Source organism: Pelophylax lessonae (assembly GCF_965119305.1).
Source record: "Pelophylax lessonae genome assembly, chromosome: 1".
Taxonomy (NCBI): domain Eukaryota; kingdom Metazoa; phylum Chordata; class Amphibia; order Anura; family Ranidae; genus Pelophylax; species Pelophylax lessonae.
The window spans coordinates 548,262,323-548,283,213 of NC_138768.1; positions in this window are offsets into that span (position 1 = coordinate 548,262,323).

Genomic DNA, 20,891 nt, shown 5'->3' on the forward strand with positions numbered 1-20,891 from the left:
TCAGCCTCTCAGACACAGCAGCCAAGATGGCAATGGAGGCTCTCTAGCCAAGCAGCCTCAGGGGACAAAACCAACAGGGCTGCTGGGCAGAGGCAGATACACTGATTCTCAGCAACATTCCAAGGTGACCTCACCAGATTCATCCCGTTTTTACCAGTCCCCTTTAATCTAAATAGAGACTGTCCACAGCTGCTATGGCCTTTGATGATCTTGGTGATTCTATGGATAATACCAGAGAACTGCAGGATTCTATTCTAGCATGTCCAACTAATATCCAACCGGTGCTAGTCACCACTCTGAAAGATATGTTGGACTCATTACACAGCTCTATTTACACAGATTTTATGTCTCTGGTGAAGCATTTTAAAACTGATGTGCAGACTGTCAGCAATAGAGTGACCCGCATAGAACAAAAAATGGGTGAATTCACCAATACTTTTAATGAACTGGTTGATGTTCACAATGAGCTTTTGGATGGTTTTATCTGGATCAAAAATAGGCTGGCAGATCTAGAAGATAGATCCAGATGTGATAATATAAAAGGGATCCCTGAGACAGTGAAAACATCAGAGCTAAAAACCATACTTTGACCATCTGATGGCAGAGGCTCTACCTAATGCACCCACAAAGAAGTTAGCAGTTCACTGCATAAACAGGCTGCCCAAGCCTAAACAAATTCCCAATCCCAACTATTTGCCCAGGGTTCACTTTTTCAACATCAAGAAAAACTGATGTAATTGGCCAGAAAATCAGAATGCACCCCAGGATATTTGCAAGGATTGTCCTTTTTTACGGATCTTTCACAGCACACTCTACAGCAGACATCTCTCTACTATTATTAAACCTCTCCAAAACCACTGTATCCCATATGTGGGGAGATATCCGGCCAAATTGCTGGTCATGTACGAAGGAGAGACCATCCCTATCACCTGCCCACACAGCACATGTGAGTGCTGTACTAATAAATTATTCCATAGAAAATACAGGCTTTTGTTAAAATGTAACTCCCTAAATCTCATCAACAATATTTCCGGCTGTTGTAGGATTTTTTTTTTATTTTTATTTCTCTGGCTGCAGTTCCTCTTTAACATAGGATACAACTTGGATGGACTCCAAAAGAACAGTGACTTCACACATGTATATTAGGTCCATTATTGAACTCTCCCTATGGAGAAACAACCTGACCTGCAGTCTTCTAACATAAGTTGTAATTAAAACATTTTGCCATTCTGAAAGTTTCCTCTAAACACTTTGCATATTATTTTATATGTATTGTGATTCTCTACTTGCCAAACATGCTGCAGAAATCTTCCACCACAAAGTCTGGCTGCAGCCATTTTAACTGTGGGCAGCTGAAACGGCTGTCTGTCCACTTGCTGGATTTCTGTGCTGTGCAGCATGTACTCGCGTGCAGTAAGGAAACTGTGGGAGCACATTGTTATTGATAAGTTGCCAGAGGAATGGCAGCTTATTTGCAAGTTCATGCAGGGCCGGTCCGAGGCGGGTGCTTAGGGTGCAGTGCGCCCAGGCGCCGCAAGGTGGGGGGCGCACTATCCTCTCCCGGCTGCAAGTCTCTCACTGCAGCCTCGCCTTTCACTGAAAAAATACATTGGTTATAGCTGCTCCGCCTCTCTGCTGCCTCCTCAGCCAATGGGAACACAGTGGACACGCCCCCTTCCCCAGCGCGCCTTGTTTGATATCTCAGCAGGAGATGCCGACCTGGAGAAGAGAGGAGAGGAGAGTACACTGCCTGCAGTGTGGGACGGGCTGCAGCCTTTATAGAAGAAGGTAAGCTGGGGAAAATAAACTAAATGTATTCTTGTCAGTGCTTCCCCTGCTGAGGAGGGGGGAGGGCTGTGTTTTCTCTTCCTGTCTCTGAGTCTGTTGTTTTTTCTGCGTGAGTAGCAGTGCACTGCTTCTGGAGGGAGGATATGCTCTAACCTTCTCCAATCTCTACTGCACCTCCCTACTCCATACCTGACCACCTCCCTCTCTTCTGCATTACCACATGCAATGTCTGTGAACTGCTGGAGCACTACAAGTACCAGCATGCCAGGGAATGGAGGCAGCAGCAGTGTGTTCAATCAGGCAGGCTGATATTTAGATGGAAAGTGCTGGTGTGTGTGTATACTGTGTGTATACTGTGTGTATACTGTGTGTGTGTGTATACTGTGTATGTGTATACTGTGTGTATACTGTGTGTATAGTGTGTGTGTATACTGTGTATAGTGTGTGTGTATATACTGTGTGTGTGTATATGTATACTGTGTGTATGTATACTGTGTGTGTATATACTGTGTGTGTGTATATGTATACTGTGTGTATGTATACTGTGTGTGTATATACTGTGTGTATGTATACTGTGTGTGTATATACTGTGTGTATGTATATACTGTGTGTATGTATACTGTGTGTATACTGTGTGTGTGTATATACTGTGTGTATGTATAGTGTGTGTATATACTGTGTGTATGTATACTGTGTGTATATATTGTGTGTATGTATACTGTGTGTATACTGTGTGTATGTGTGTGTATATACTGTGTGTGTGTATATGTATACTGTGTGTATGTATACTGTGTGTGTATATACTGTGTGTATGTATACTGTGTGTGTATATACTGTGTGTATGTATATACTGTGTGTATGTATACTGTGTGTATACTGTGTGTGTGTATATACTGTGTGTATGTATAGTGTGTGTATATACTGTGTGTATGTATACTGTGTGTATATATTGTGTGTATGTATACTGTGTGTATACTGTGTGTATGTGTGTGTATATACTGTGTGTATACTGTGTGTATGTATACTGTGTGTATGTATATACTGTGTGTATACTGTGTGTATGTATACTGTGTGTGTATATACTGTGTGTGTGTATACTGTGTGTATGTGTGTGTATATACTGTGTATATACTGTGTGTATGTATACTGTGTGTATGTATACTGTGTGTATGTGTGTGTATATACTGTGTGTATATACTGTGTGTATGTATACTGTGTGTGTATATACTGTGTGTATACTGTGTGTATACTGTGTGTGTATACTGTGTGTGTGTGTATACGTGTATATACTGTGTGTTTGTGTACTGTGTGTGTATACACTGTGTGTGTTTGAGCTTTGGTTTGAGGTGCACACCCTAATGCCATAGGCTGCGCACGCCTATGTTTGTAGTTGTGAGCTGAGGGAAGGGGCGACAGTGGGGGAGGAAGACAGGACAGAGGGAGATGCCAGGTGAGAGTTCCAGCTTTAAAAAGGCAAGCACATGACAATGACAGATGATCAGGTGAGGTGTGAGGTGTAAACATTGATCGGATGGATCGCTGAGTGTAGTATAGCAGCTGCCTCTCCTTACAATCTTCCTCTCTGTTACTGCAAGCAGGCTGGGGCTGGGGGCTGCTCAGAGAGTTCCAGTCCAGCCCCTTTTTCCCATGCGGAGCTGAGGAGGAAGAAGTCTCATGGCGTGTGTGTGAGTGTGACTCGGCCATGCCATCCCACAGCCTGAGCCTGCTGAAGTTTTAGTGTATGCTGGCAGTTTGTGACACTGATTAGCAGAGCCTGGGAGGGAGGCAGACTTTACCAGGGGACATATCTCAGTCCCACACTGACAGATGAATTAAAGTGCCTGCCTGTGTATGGGCTGATCACAGTGTGATCACTGGGTTTGATAAGTTACAGTCAGACCATGTAATGTACACTACACATACACTTCCATAACATGACGGTGATGTCACATTACCTTTATGGAAGTGTATGTGTAGTGTACATTACATGCTCTGACTGTAACTTAGACTGAAGTTTAATGCATAGTAAAACGTTTTAGGCTTATGGAAGTGTATGTGTACTAATAATGCGCATTGTACCGCACATTCACGAGCATATGGGGGGGCGGCAATTTTTATTTTGCCTAGGGGCCAAAAATCCTTGCACCAGCCCTGGAGAGGAGGAGCCATACAGAGGAAGCAATGGCTTTGCTCTCTACTGCAGCCGCCTGCTTTCTCTGTACGGCTCCTCCTCTCACAGGCGGAGTGCATTTGATGTCACTCCGCCTGTGAGCCAGGACTATGGAGGCGCCGTTCTCACAGTGACATCCGCAGCCCGACTGAGATGTCACACAAGAGCTTTACACCACAGAGCCCGGCACCACAGAGCCCGGCACACCACAGAGGAGCCAGGAATCAGGACAGGCAGCCAAGAATCAGGACCAGCAGCCAGACCCCAGGACCAGCAGCCAAGAATCAGGACCAGAAGCCAGCCCCAAGGCCCCAGCAGCCAGACCCCAGGACCAGCAGCCGGAATACAGGACCAGCAGCCTAGCCCCAAAAACCAGGACCAGCAGCCAGGAATCAGGAGGACCAGCAGCCAGACCCCAGGACCAGCAGGCCAGCCCCAGCAGCCAGACCTTAGGACCAGCAGCAAAGCCCCAGAAGCCAGGCCCCAGGACCAGCAGCCAGCCCCAGTACCCATTATTTAAGATAAGTGAAGTCTTCTAGTCTTGGGCCTGGGCATCAAAGTGCTATTAATATAATATTGTTTATTTTTCTATTGTTCGGTGACACTCTAATGTAGTCTCTCATCGGGGATGGAGGGGACTCTTTCTATCAGAGACTCTCCAATAGTCACAGAGAGGGCTTCTGTAAGATAAACCCCCCTCCAGGTCCCATTAGACTCCGTTGTAGTCTCTAATGGGGCCTGGTGGGGGGTCTTTCTAACATAGACTTTAAAATGCACACAAAGATGACCTCTGTTCGAAAGACCCCCCTCCAGGTCCCATGATACAACCCCATTGTAGTCTCTAATGGGGCCTGGTGGATGCTCTTTCTAACAGACTCTCTAACAGAGGCCCTCTCTGTGTTCCTTGGAGAGGCTCCCTCCAGGTCCCATTAGGAAAGGGGAGGGGTTAGTAAGATGACCACGCCCACACAGGGGGCGCCATAAATATTTCTGCACCCAGGCGTCTGTTACCCTAGGATCGGCCCTGAGTTCATGCCCTATTATAGCAATGTATCAACAACATGGAACACAGAAACAGCCGAGGAAAGTATACACACTATGCTTGTTCAAACAGAAAAGCAGCAAACAAAAGCTTCCATTTTACCATGATCAAAAAGGACAGATCCTGCACATGCTGATATACAACAAGTACAAAGAGGAGTACTTCACCAGCCCATGGCGCTGTCCATGTGTTCACCTCCTTTGTTTGTATGTTTTATAGCTGAAATGTCCTGGTTGCTGCTGCTCCTCTCTCACTCCACTGGGGGGGGGGGGGGGGGGGCGGATTAAAACAATTCAAATCTGTAAAGAAAAGCGCACGCAACCTCGGGCAATAACGCTTTAATAAAGGACAACAACACAGTACATTGGAATTGCACTCACACTTTTCCTTTAAGACAATCGCTTTACAGCATTCCAACATGAGCTACTCGCTCCTCCCGTCCCTCCAGATGGTGACTCTGCGGTCTCCTCATTCGCGGCTGCCGCCGCTGTATCCCCGCTCTCCTTCACTTCCTGTGTTGCCTGGTCACCGGATGCCGGTTCTAGTGCGCCTGCGCACTATACCAACGTAATCTACGGCGCCTCAGGAGAGCCTCAGCCAAAGCCGGAGCCACAAGTAGTACGGAGCTGCGAGGTGGGAGATTCAAGACACGGGTGCACTGCCTCTGCTGTTACTACGGACAACGCGTTTCGGAGGCGGAGCCTCCTTCCTCAGGTCCCACCTTGCTTCCTGCTAACGCCCCTCCCTATATTTTACCATGATGTAACTTTATTTCTTTCTTACCCAAACTGCAATCATTGAGGAGACCAGCCTCAGCTGCTGCAGCCTAGTCCTGTCACAGAATCTTTTCACACACACAAGTCAGAGAACTGCAGAAAGCTGTCCGGAGGGGGGCAATGATGTAATCATAACCACCAGGAGTCCAGAGAAAGAATCTCCTTTGCAGCTGAGATAAGGAGTGTAAACTTTTCCAGGGGAGAGTGGCCACAGACAGACAGGCCTGGGCAGTGTAAAAAGTGTATAGGTAGACAGACTGCTGCCTCCGCCTCTCCAAAGTAATGTAGTGTGCTGCTCTTCCCTCCCTTCTCCCCCAGTAATGTGTATGCTGTGCAGCTGTCCTCAGCTCTCCTGTTACTCCCCACCCCCTCCCTCCTCCTCTCCCTCCTCCTCTCCCTCCCCTGCCCTGCCAGTGAGAGTGAGTGAGAAATAAATAAAAAAGAAACAAGCACTGCTGGGATAGCTGACATTTCTCTCTCTGAATCAGTGCAAATACAGGAAACCACATCAGTAGCCTCAGAGTTTTATCAGCAAGGAAAGAGAAAGTACACAAAATAAAGCATTTACTGCCACCAAAATACAGTTTTGATTTCAAATGACAATACAGCAAGGGCAGAAGGTTTAATTGAAGGAAAGATAAAAAATCAGATTTAATAGAGTTAGAAAAAGTAACTACTGGAGGTGTAAATATTACCCAGAGATCACCATGACAAATTAAGAGTTGCCACATACTACACCAATCCAACAGATATGCAACACTGTAAGATGCATTAGGGAAAATACCCTGTGTCACGTACCTGGTGGAACAGTCTGATATGATGAGAAGGGCCTCTCTTACACCTCTGACTCGGGGCCCCTGATAGAGCAGACAGGTGGCACAGAAGTGCAGAGTGGCACGAGTGCCTATTGGTCTTGCTAGTAGCCGGGTTGGACGGACTTTCGGGATCAAGCAGGGGAAGACCGCCAGTGGACCGCAGCAGAGCAGGAGTGCCGTATGGACACCACTGAGCAGGACGCAGCAACAGGCTGAGGCCGTCATTAGATCGCAGCAGAGCAGGAATGCTGGATGGACACCAGTGGAACATAGGCAGGGGCTTGCAGGAGGCAGTCCAGCAGCAATGTAGACAGGAGCAGAGTCAGACAAACCGAGTCATACACAGGCAGATGGATCAGGTGCAGATGCATAGGCAGAACCGTGGTCAAAGGCAAGCCAGGGTCAATGCAGGCAGGGTTCAGGAGAAGTCAGGACAAGCCGGGTCAGTAACAGTGGTAAGATGTAGAGTAACTCGTTGCAGGTATACAGAGGATCGCTGTAGACAAGACAGCACTGAATCACAGAACAGGCTCAGTTTAAAAAGCCCCCTTGGCGCCAATGCGAGGAACAGATGCGCTCACGTGAGCAATAGACGTTTGCGCATGCGCATGAATATGTACATGCTCACATGCGCGAACACCTGCACAATTTCTATTGGCATGAACAGGAATATGGATTAGCCTGTGCCTCTGCACAGGAGGCTGTCTAGAAGAGCCATTCTGTCTGCTGGAATGTCTTTCCTGACACCCTGTCATAGAATCCACTCTGAGTATACAAAACTATAATTGCCTTTATTCATACACTGTCTAACTACATTTTTGTTTCAAAGTTGAAAGCTTTTTAACATGCCCTAAATCTCACAACCACTGAAATACATATCTAGCCCAGAAATGTACAATGTTCATGACTTAATTCATTGTGCATGCAATTTAAATGCATTTTCCTTCTGGATATAAAAAAGAGTCTCAGTAATGTTCTTGTTCAATTACAGCTCTGAATATGTTCCCCTAATTATCACTCTGCTAAGGAGAAAATGTAAGTCTGTACTTATAATTAGTCATAAAGTCTATATGGCATAAGTCCTAATACTTATGACAGAATTATCTGAGCTTGTTAATAGGTAAACCCCATGGGGTCCATAAGCATAACAAGAACAGTTGATAAGTAAGATCTAAACACACACATCTTTATACTGTGCACATCTCGGGCTTCTCAAATAGCAGTAAAAAGGTCCTTATATCAACTGGAATTAGAAACAAGATGTGACATTGATAACTGAGTCATATGCACAGCTCCTCTAAGCTGTGAGTCACATTTCCTGTTTTCCTCTGATGGCTAAAACTAAACGCAAGATTAATAGTCATATGGACCGACTCCTGTGCCATTTTGTTTTTATTATTTTGGTAATACAAAATATTCCAATGCAATATGATAAATATAATTAGCTGCAATTAATTTATTTTGCATTTCCTATATTATCTTGTCTTAACCACTTAAGCCCCGGAAGATTTTACCCCCTTCCTGACAGGGCCTATTTTGCGATTCGGCACTGCGTGAATTTAACAGACAATTGCGCGGTGGTGCGATGCTGTACCTAAACGAATGTGACGTCCTTTTTTTCCCCACAAACAGAGCTTTCTTTTGGTGGTATTTGATCACCTGTGCGATTCTTTGATCATGCACTATAAACAAAAAAAGAGCATCAATTTTGCAAAAATAACAATATTTTTCACATTTTTTATACGAAATTCCCCCCCAAAAAATGTAAAAATCTAAATTTTTTAACATTTTAGGCCAATTTGATTTATGCTACATATGTTTGGTAAAAAAAAAAATAGCAAAAAGCGTATTTTGATTGGTTTGCGCAAAAGTTATTGTGTTTACTAACTAAGTGAAAGATTTTTGTCATTTTTGTTGTTTTTTTTTTTTTAATGAGTAATGGCGGCGATCTGCAATTTTTTTTGCGGGACTGCGACATTGCAGCAGACAGATTGGACCCTTGACTGACATTTTTGACACTTTTGGGGTTACCAGTGACATTACTACAGTAATCCAGTATACATATTAAACAAGCAAAAAGTTGGGGGAGCAAACCCTGAACATGTATTTCTAAAGCTGGTGCAGCTATGAACCAAGCGACATGCATATTAAAAAAGAATAGCGCACACATGCAAAAGAAATGACTATCAAATATGAAGACAATCCATAAATAAAAATGGGGATTTGGTCCCACCATATGGCCATATCGTGCTCAAGCCCACCACTACGTCAAAGTACCCCATTGTCAGTGGGTCCTACACTATCCATAAAAAAGGATGAATCCAGCCTCTCTAACCCTTGGAGACAACACTCCTTGCTGGGAGAGATGTGCTAATGCACTACAAGGGACTCCTCCTATATCTACTTGATAGTGGACACTGATAGAGTACAGGTGTGTGTGTGTGTGTGTGTGTGTGGGGGGGGGGGGGGGGGATGGGGTGCTCAACCCCAGAAGTCTGGTCAGACCGAATACATAATAAACAAGCAAAAAGTTGGGGGAGCAAACCCTGAACATGTATTTCTAAAGCTGGTGCAGCTATGAACCAAGCGGGTGCATATTAAAAAAGAATAGCGCACACATGCAAAAGAAATGACTATCAAATATGAAGACAATCCATAAATAAAAATGGGGATTTGGTCCCACCATATGGCCATATCGTGCTCAAGCCCACCACTACGTCAAAGTACCCCATTGTCAGTGGGTCCTACACTATCCATAAAAAAGGATGAATCCAGCCTCTCTAACCCTTGGAGACAACACTCCTTGCTGGGAGAGATGTGCTAATGCACTACAAGGGACTCCTCCTATATCTACTTGATAGTGGACACTGATAGAGTACAGGTGTGTGTGTGTGTGTGTGAGGGGGGGGGGTGGTGGGGTGCTCAACCACAGAAGTCTGGTCAGACCGAATACATAATAAACAAGCAAAAAGTTGGGGGAGCAAACCCTGAACATGTATTTCTAAAGCTGGTGCAGCTATGAACCAAGCGACATGCATTTCAAAAAAGAATAGCGCACACATGCAAAAGAAATGACTATCAAATATGAAGACAATCCATAAATAAAAATGGGGATTTGGTCCCACCATATGGCCATATCGTGCTCAAGCCCACCATACTATACATATGCACTGTTACTGTAAAAATGACACTGGCAGGGAAGGAGTTAACTTTATTTGAGAAGGAGGGGTTAAGTGTGTCCCTAGGGGTGTGCTTCTTACTGTGATTGGATGTGGCTTGAGGTGTAAAAACAGAGATCAACGGTCCTACATAGCAGAACCGTGTGATCTCCATTCTTACACAGGGATGAATGACAGGCGGCTCTGTTTACATTAGCCATCTGCCTTTCTCCCGCTGTAACGGACAGTCGCGAGTGACCGGCGGACATCGGGTCCACCAGGCACACGCGCGGGGGGGCCTGTGAGCGAGAGGGAGCACGCTGCCGGCGGCGCGCGCTCGCTCCCTACATCCTCACAGGCTAGCGACGTAGTCCTACGTTCGCTTTGCCTATGAGGGGCTGACCGCCACAGTAAATAGTCGTGCGGCGGTCAGCAAGTGGTTAATAAAACAGTATCAACCAACAGAGGTATTAATTATTTAGGCAACACAGTTTCTACTTGCTGGTATTTTCTTGGTATAGCTCAGTGCACCAGAGGCATAACTAGAACTTTCATGGTCCCGGTGCAAGAAAGGGGCACCCCTGACACCCAGCTGGGCCCCCCCCATGGTGGCAGCATGCCAGGAGACGGTCACAAGTGGAACCTTTGCGACCCTGGTAGTTCCGCCACTAGTGTCTTCTTTTATCTTTGTTAATTTTTCACCATTTTTGTTTTACAACTTTTAAAATGTTTTAATTTTTTTTTAGGGGCCCCGTTGGGGGGCTTTTATGAGATATCAGAGATCTAATCAGGGCTCTGATGTTCCACCTTTGAGACAGAAGAGGAGATTGAGGCGATAGCCCTCAATCTCCTTCCCTGCAGTCTTAGTTGCGTAGAATGAATGGAAAGGAATAGCTCTGTGCAAAGCTACCCATTCATTCACAAACTGAAGCATAGTAAACACAGTTATGGATGAACCTAGTTTACTATGCTTCAGTTATGAATGGACAGAGGGGATTGTTTCCTCTATATACTGCCCCCGCTGCCTTTCCTGTCCAGGTGTACATGGGGCCGCATGGGCTGGGGCGCAATTGTGACCCCTGTACATTTGCCCTTGCTCCTAATTGTACCAGTTTTGGTGGGCCCTTCCCAAGATTTGAACAAAATCCTGGTGTCCAGTGAATCCGGGCTGAGTTCTGGTACTTGGCTCCAGTAACTTGCCTGAAAGGAGTATGCCAAAATGGGCCCCTGGGGCACTTGCCCTACATCTCTTACAGGTGCCAGGGGTCCCAGACATCTCAATAGGGGCTACGTGGCAGACGGCATCTCTTTGATTTCGAAGAGGGGGTTGGTAAGAACATACAGTATATGCTGGGGGTGCTTTGGGAGGAAGAGGACTTGTGCTAGAAGGTGTTTGGGTTGATTTTGAATCCGGCTCTCCCAGCACAAGTCCTCTCCCCCCTCCCAAAACATCCCCCAGCACAAATCCACCTATACTCCCCCATCACTCCTTATTCTTATTCTACTCCTATCCTTATTACCTGCCCCCTCAGTTACTGTGTTCCCCACCTCTGTATAAACCCATAAACACAAACTTCAGATCATCAGCGCAGCTCTTTAAGTGTATTGTCCCTCCTTTATGGCTCCTTTTCCTTTTGTCTGTGTACAGGAGAACATTAGAGCCAAGGAGGAGGCTTTGGAGAGTTCTATGTGCAGGCATTCCTGTGGGGAGAGATGCTGGCTGCCACAAAGGGGGCGATTGCCAGTGTTGGACCCCAGCACCCGGAAAAAGATGCAGGACAGGTGTTCCAGGTGCTCACGCTAGCGCACCCTGTTAGGCAAGTAACCGGAGCTCAGTACCAGCACTTGTTCCGGCACTGGGCTCTGGGATTCAGCACAGATTGCCCTACATTGGCACTGGCTCTGGGCCCCCCACAGTGGCAGAACGCCAGGGCCCAGTTGCAAGTGCGACCTTTACGACCTTGGTAGTTCCGCCACTGCAGTGCACACTTTTAATATTTTATGATCGCATTTATACATTTATCAGTGAGAGCCTTGACCCTTATTAAAATGTATGTAAAGACAAAACTTTTGTTATAGTTTTTTATAGAATGGGAAGTGTCTGGAAACCCTGTTAGGTGTTTTACTGTTGTCCGTTTATCCATTATGTACAGTAAATTCAACCCCTCTCTTTGTTTGGCGAAGATTGACAAGACAGAAAACCACAAGAAATTCAACATTTTAGAAGTATATACACTTGTTTCAGCTAAGCGTCAATGTTTTTGTTCATGAAAGGGGAATGTGAGAATAGAGAGATATCTTGGGGATCTGTTTGTCTAACCCACATCTCTGAAATGTGTTGTTTATTAAATATCTGGTGTAGGAAAGGAGTATCCATAGATTTGTTTCCATACAATTGTTCCATTATCAGAACAAGCAAAGATGAAATGTCCGATGGTATCTTAACAGTACCTATATTTGAACAGAAAAAAAGATATCTGGCCCAATTTGACATTCTGTGCATTTTTTTTTTTTTGCCATCTAAGCTATTGAGGCTAAAAACAGTTTGAACTATTTTGTACCGAACGTTGGTCGCAATTTGAGAAGTATTACATTTCACACAAAAAAAATAAACCTTAAAGTGGTTGTAAACCCTCACTTATATCCAGTGAAGGGACAAGCCTTAGGTGATCCACAGAGATTAAACAAATTCTCCTTTTTACATTGTACCTGTTTATCTGATGCCATTTCTTCTGTACTGTAGATCATTCTAAAGCACACAGATCAAATAATTTTTCTCAGCTGTAGAAAGTAGGGGGTAGTGATCAGACATCACACACACTGCAGATCTAGAGCACAGAGCTCTGTGAAATCAGATAGCTGATTAAAGGAAAGGGACAACCCCCCCTCTAACATTAGTTAGAGTCTATGAGTAACCTGCTGTGTGCTTGGGGAGGGGGCATGTCATCTCCTGGGATGCTAAGCTGTCGGGTTCTATCAGTTCTTCATGCAGATAGCAGAGGGATCAGAGAGAAGCCACACTCAGTGCTTTAACTTCAGGCTAGTACATACTATAGAAGGATGTCATTTGTTACATTTTCATATGTGAGGCTTACAACCACTTTAAATGGTAAGTTCTGCTTACACAATTTTTGTTAGTTATGACTGAGTTTGTTTTTGGTTCTTTTGGGTAGTATATGGTCACTACCATGATCACCAGGGCCATAACGCTAATGTCTTTTCCAATCTTGCAGGTACAATAACACAAACATTGGGCATTTCCTTATTTTCTCAGGTTGGAATTGTTAACATATGCACAATTCATTACTTGTAAAATAAATAAACAAAAAGTTTCTGTTGGGCCTACCCCCCCTAAATATACATCAAATAAATCGGTAAACATCCAATGCATTAACCGTGAATATGCATACAGTGCTTCAAATAAACACAAATCTCTTCATGTGTCCCTTCTCCTGATATAGTACAATGGTGTAAAATAGTGAAGGATACTCTACAGTGCCTTGAAAAAGTATTTATACCCCTTGAAATTTTCCTCATTTTGTCATGTTACAACCAAAAACATAAATGCATTTTATTGGGATTGTATGTGATAGACAAAATAAAATGGCACATAATTGTGAAGTGGAAGGAAAATGATAAATGGTTTTCAAAAATTTTTACAAATAAATATCTGAAAAGTGTGGCGTGCATTTGTATTCAGCCTCAATATTTTGTAGAACCACCTTACGCTGAAATTATAGCTGCAAGTCTTTTGGGGTATGTCTCTACCAGCTTTGGACATATAGAGAGTGACATTTTTACCTTTTCTTCTTTGCAAAATAGCTCAAGCTCTGTCAGGTTGGATGAAGAGCGTCTGTGAACAGAAATTTCCAATTCTTGCCGCAAATTCTCAATTGGATTTAGGTCTGGACTTTGAAAGGGGCATTCTAACACATGAATATGCTTTGGTCTAAACCATTCCATTGTATCTCTGGCTGTATGTTTAGGGTCATTGTGCTGCTGGAAGGTAAACCTCCACCCCAGTCTCAAGTCTTTTGCAGACTCCTACAGGTTTTCTTCTAAAATTGCCATGTATTTGGCTCCATCCATTTTCAGATGATGGATTGAACAGTGCTCCATGAGATTTTCAAAGCTTGGGATATTTTTTGTATAACCTAACCCTGCTTTAAATCTCTCCACAGCTTTATTCCTTACTTGTCTGGTGTGTTCCTTGGCCTTCATGATACTGTTTGCTCACTAAGGTTCTCTAAAAAAACTCTGAGGGCTTCACGGAACAGCTGTATTTATGTTGAGATTAAATTACGCACAGGTGGACTCTATTTACTAATTAGGTGACTTCTGAAGGCAATTGGTTCTACTAGATTTTAGTTAGGGGTATCAGAGTAAAGGGTAAAGGGGAGTACAAATGCATGCCACACTTTTCAGATATTTATTTGCAAAACATTTTGACAACCATTTATCATTTTCCTTCCACTTTACAATTATTTGCCACTTTGTGTTGGTCTAACACATTAAATCCCAATAAATTACATTTACATTTTTGGTTGTAACATGACAAAATGTGGAAAATTTCAAGGGGTATGAATATTTTTTCAAGTCACTGTATATTTACAATAGTAAATATATTATAAAAACACACATTTCTTTAAATGTCCTTTTCTCATGAAATGGTAAAAAGTTCATATATAGTGATCCACATTTTGTGCCAATCCTTATAACTCATGCACATGACTCCCATCACCATTCATAAATGTGCTTACCCCACGTTTGACCAGTCATTCCCAGGTCAAACTGCATTTTCCCCACATAGGGGTGCACAGACAGGCTCCTCTGCAATCCTCCTCCTTGTTCCCTTTTTAATCCTAGGTGTCACAGACTACTCTACAATATGGGTGAATGGCTCTTTAATTTCTTGATACTGGCACTTGGGCAAATTCACGCAACAAAGGATAACTTCAAAGTGTAGTAGTTAAAACCAATCACAGTTTAATAAAACATATTGCACTCACATAGGTAAAAGAATGTCAGCTTGTATTATTAACACTGGGGCGCACGGCTCCTGAATCACTACCGGTTTTGGCAACATCACCCGGCTCCGCTCAACGCCTGTCATCATGGTCATGTGACTTCCTCAGGGTTGACTCTCTGAGGAATGTGGTAATGCAATAGTGCAATACATGTTTAAACTCTTATGTGCTGTTATTATAGGCTAGGGATGCTACTTAAAATTTAATTTACTACAATATAAGTTCAGCCTAAAAACACAGCACTTTATATTGTTATACTAAAAAGTATGAGTTACTAAAATAATAATATAAAATTGGGAAAAATTTTAAAGAACAGAAACTGTCCCGTGCACAATTCTAAGGCAGCCTCACATGTATCATTTATGGGGGATTGAAAGCTTTCTTTTCTCTAAAATGTAATTTAAAAAATCAGGATATTTTGGAAAATTATTGCTATTTTTGCAAAACGCACAGGTGTCAATAGGGAAAGTTTAAATAGGATGGTTTTTAAGGGTGAGATTAAATGGTTTCTGATTTTATTTTTTTTTTTTTTTTTTTGTGTACACCATGAACCATAAATATAAAGAGCACTAGACGAACAACCTCAAATTTACCCCCAAGAAAACCCACACATTATAATGAAGAGCATAAAAGAGCATAACAATTAAGAGTTTCTGCTTTTGTGAAACTTTGCTATTGCTAATAGTGAAATTGGTAATTTGTAAAATCAGTTTCATCTACAGTACATCATTCCACCCAAGCCCAATATCAATACAATCTTTCAAAATGTCCCTTTAACTTTCTACCCAAAGACGACACATGCTCATTTAGAAACTGCAGCTGAACGCTCCATTATTATACACATATTTCAATTGAGTATAAACTGATTGCTGCATGATTGCTAGGTATTCTAATATCAAACATGACATTGTTTTAGAACATATTAATTGTTCTTGCTATTCTGATGTCTCTGCTTTTCTGAATGGTTTGTGCCACTATTGCATGTGTTTAATTCTCTTTGGAAAACTCTCCTTGTCAGCATTTATACTGCTTTGAAGTTGGATCTACTATTACTGGCAACAATAAGATTGTCACAAACATTTCTTGGCTTGTTAGCAAAGTTTATTATTCTGCTGCTCATAATATGAGAATGAGCTTTTTGTTAATATAATAGCTGGCAGTGACCTCATTTTAAAGGAACACTAAATACATGGTAATCAGAGACTTGGCATTGCTTCTCTCTATTTAATACCCCGATTCTTCTAACTATGAAATTTCTTCTTCGTTGCATACACTTTTGTTGCTCTCAATGAATCATTTTGTTCAAATGCATGTTTATTTTAATCTGTGCACTCATTTGTACCTTTCTGGATATCTCCATAATTTTGTTCTATTCTGACATGTGCGTAGGCAGGAAGAGTATTCATTCTTTTCATAACTATGCCATAAGCAGAAATTGTTCAGATTATCATTTCTTTCATAAAATCCTCTCTAAAATACGGCTACAAAATTATTTTGGACAGTTTAATTCATATTTATATTACTTCACTTTTCTTCAGACTGAATCACCTATTACACACTTGCAAGAATCTAAAGCACAAATGTAAATGAATCAATAGAAACTTGAATGGATAACATTAGGGATGAGCTTCAGGTTTAGGTTGAAGACAAGTTCAACCCAAACCCAGCCTGTTCGAAGTTCAGCGAATGGGGGAACAAACTGCCCATATCTGGCTAGTTTGTCCTTCCGAACCCCCAGCTGATGTTTGCAAATATCAGGTGGAAGTCTGAAATTTTGTGGCAGTGGCCGCCAACTGTTTTGTGGAAACAGACCGTCCAGGAAATATGGGCGACATCATTGACTGAATATGGTCTTGACCATATACATCATTGACCGAATATGGTCATGACCATATACATCACTAACCGAATATGGTCATGATCATATACATCACTGACCGAATATGGTCATGACCATATTTGGACAATGACATCACCCAACATCCCTTGCAAGGGTGATGAGGGTTTTTAATTATGTGGGTCTGTCATCTTTGTGGTGGGTTAACATCAGCAGGTCATCACGAAAGACATGTATCTACATAGCTAGACAACATGAATGACATTGGATATACATGGGGGCAGGCTGCACTGTTTTTGTTTTTTGTTCAATAAAGGACTTTTTTACTGATGTGGGTGGGTTGATGTGGGTTGTCTTTGTGGTGAGTTAACACCAATGGGTCATTACTATTGACAGGAATCTGCATAACTAGACAACATGAATGACGTTGGACATACATGTGGGGGAGAAGGGGGGGCTGCATTTGCAATCGGAGCAGTGGCAGTTAAACATCATCAGGCAAACATCTTTGTGTGGTGGGCTGTGATATCAGTAGGTGAACACTGTTGGGTAGAGGGTCATTATGATTGACATGGATACTATAAACTGCAAATAGAAAGAATAAGGAGTATAATCTTCATATGAAAGCCAGCAAGTTTGGGAGGTTTGCTTGTTAGTGAAGGTAGCAGAATATGCATTACAAACAGTGAGGTATTTATTAAAATTGGGGCAGATAGAATCTTGAGCAGTTGTTCATAGTGATCAATCAGCTTCTAGTTTCAGCTTATTCAGTTAAACGTTGAAGTAGAAACCTGGAAGCTGATTGGTTGCAATGCACAGCTTTTCTAGATTCTGGCTGCTCCAGTCTTAGTTCAGTTCCCTGTGTTTTGAAAGAGCCTAAAGCTAAAGTAGCTCAAAAAAAAAAAAAACATACTATATATGTATCTAAAGTAAATTATATCGGCTACACTGCCTCTGAATCTTATGGGGCGAATCAACTTTCTCAAAATAATATTCCTGTCAAAATTTCTCTTCTTTTTTCACAATTGCCCCACATGGATTACTACTACCTTTTTTAGGGAAATTGATCTCTGTGTTGGATCATTTTTCTGGGGGGTTCCCATTTCTGTTTAGCTAGGGATATGTTGTGTCTTCCAGTGCAGTGGGGGGAGCTGGCATCGCCCGATTATAGAATCTATTTCTGGGTAGCGACTTTAGTCACTGTCTGTTGGTGGTTTACACAATATCATGCCAATGCTGCAGTTTGCCTAGAGGCTGCCCTGCAGGTTCTCTTCAGGAGCTTGGCAACCTAGTCTATAGGGGAGTAAGAGCGTACCCTGGCCCCCCGCCCCCCACTAGAACGAAGTTGTGGGTCTGGAAGCTGGCACTGAGGAGGTTCCGGCGACCTGATTGTTGGTCTCCATTTTTCCCCCTGTGGGGTAACCCCAATCTCATACATTTTCATTCACTACCTGATTCTCATTTATGGGCCTGTTTTAGGGTAAAAACTCTGTGAGACATCTATGCTTCGTGTTCCCTGAGTCCTTCCTCTGACCTCTGACAGGAATTCGGACTGCCTAGGTGGATGTATTTTCCCTATTACCAGTTGAGACATGCGGCATAAGCCCAATTCCCTGATGCCCCAACTCTAGCCATGGACCCAATTGAGAAACTCCTTGCACAAGAGTCATTGTCCAAACCTCTTTCTTCCCTCTACTTGGATTTATTGAGTGTGGACTCACCTAGGATGGATAGACTGTGGGAGGCCTGGAGAGCAGACATACCTTATCTTAACAGAGAGGACTGGGAGGACTGTTTTGAAAATGGGACAAAACTAATTATTTCTTCCAGGGACAGGTTGATCCAGACCAAATTCCTGTCAAGAGTCTACTACACCCCCCAGAGACCTCATAGGATGTTCCCTCAGAGATCTCCAGATTGCCCTCGCTGTTTGGTGGATCCCAGTTCTTATCTCCATATGTTTTGGCGTTGTCCTAGGGTGGCACGGTCCTGGATGAAGGGTGTTTGAGTTAGTCAACTGCCGTCTACAACTGACCCTCCCTATCTCCCCTACTCTAGTGTTGATGGGTATCTCAGACGGCGAGCAGAGATCTAGATGTACAAAACTGTTAATCACCTATCTATTTTTTTATGCCAAGATGGAGATTATTCTAAAATGTAATGCCTCTTCCCCCCCTCTGTGGCCTTGTGGGAAAACTCCATTAATATTGTCCTTCCACTGTATAAGCTGATATACATTGTAAGGAATTGCCCTAAAAAGTTTGACAGGGTGTGCCAGCAATGGTTCAGACTGAAGTGGTTGCACTGCCCTGTCGGACATGTCCTACATCTCCTTCTTTTTTTCTCTTCATAGAAGGCCTTCCTTAGCCTTATATAAGACAGTGTAAATGTGTTTTTTTTATTTAAGTGTACATTATAATACTACATCTTATCATTTTCTGTACTTTTCCAAGTTACTGTATGTGCATGAAGCTTATTCCATACCAACATTTTAATAAAGAAACAGTTTGATTTGTAAACAGTAAATTATATTAGGCAGCAGCTTTGGCAGCTCTGGCACATGTAAGAATTCTCACTGTTTCAGTTTCTTGATGGCTTGAATAGGGTTAGCTTTATTTGTTTTTTGTTTTGTGTTTTATTAGATTGTGCATATGACTGATGTCAATGAGTGATGCTGTATTACAACTTAGCAATGTGGAGTATTGGAGTATTTAATGCAGGTGTATTGAAGTCATTAGATGAATATTTATTGATATATATGTATATATGTATATATATATATATATATATATATATATACATACAGTGCTCAGCATAAATGAGTCACCCCTTTGTGAAAGTAAGACATATATAATCAATTTATCAACGAACCAAGTTTTATAGAACATTTGTTTAGCTCATATAAAACATTTGGAGAGTTTATCTGCTGTATTTGGCCACATCCCTTTTGGTTAATATAGAAAAAGATTTCTCCCCCTTTCAAAAGGGACTTTAAAGGCTCAAAGAGTAAACATATATTAGTAACGGTATTTAAAAGCTATAATTTCATGCGTAGAAATGGTTATTTTACATACATAAGAGATCAAATCATAACATTACACATAGTAAAAGTGGGGTACAGTGGTGCTTATAGCAAAATCACACAAAATTACTGACAACATCAACATGCAGAGGTTGCATAGGCAAATCCAACGCGTTTCAGAATTTTGAGACTCCTTCCTCAGGGAAATCTCTACAATGTGATGTTGGTATGGTCTAAGAATGAAAAATCATGTCACATTAACCAGAACACATGGTTTGTACATATAGGAATTGTATCACAGTGTATATAGCAAGGAGTGGGTCCAAAAGAATGACACTTACAGGATTTCCCTGTGTTGTGGCGTGATCAATCACATCATAAAAACATTTTTTTTTAAATGTGAAAGGAAAGTAAAGGTATTCTAACAAATCTGTTCATATATATATATATATATATATATATATATATATATATATATATATATATATATACAGTATATATATATATATATATGTCATATATATATTATTTTTATAGTGACTTTATTTTGTGTCAGTAGGGGTACTAGGACTGTAGCATGTTAATACAGTTACTGCAGCATACGAAATAAGGTGTTAGTTAAGACGTTCTCCTGGTCTTTTCAGGGATTTCTTTTATAAGTACGTGTAAAATAGTTCAGCTAGAATATCATTGTCAATGTGGGCTAATAAAAATATTTTTTTTATGTATATTTTGTAATTTTATATGTAAATTGGAACACTCTTTTTTGTTTATTATGTCGTGGAGAGATGGGTTCTGCATCAAAGAGTTGGAGCTCCAAATAAAAAATGGAAGTAAAAAACAAGTGGTGAAGTTGTGGAGGTCATGTTGGCAATAAAGCATTATTGCCAGTCTCACATTAGTAGTGTCACACTGCTGGTTTGCTTATTAAATTGCCAGCTGGCCAACAGAGTGCCATTTTGGAACATTTATTAAATCTAGCAAAATTTAGCCTGGTCCCTTTAATTATGTCCAAGTATCTGATTCACTGATATAGCTGTTATCTGAGCTGGTTTACAAATTGTTACATTCTAGTCATCTATTAACCACTTCCGGACCACCTGCCGCATATATACTGCGGCAGGGTGGCCCGGCTGCTCAAAATCACGTACATGTACGTGATTTTGTGCACGGGTTTTCGGGGCGCCGCTTATGCTGTTATTGAACACAGCAGGAGCCAATCAGTGGGTCCGGCAGCCACGATGCCCGCCAGAACC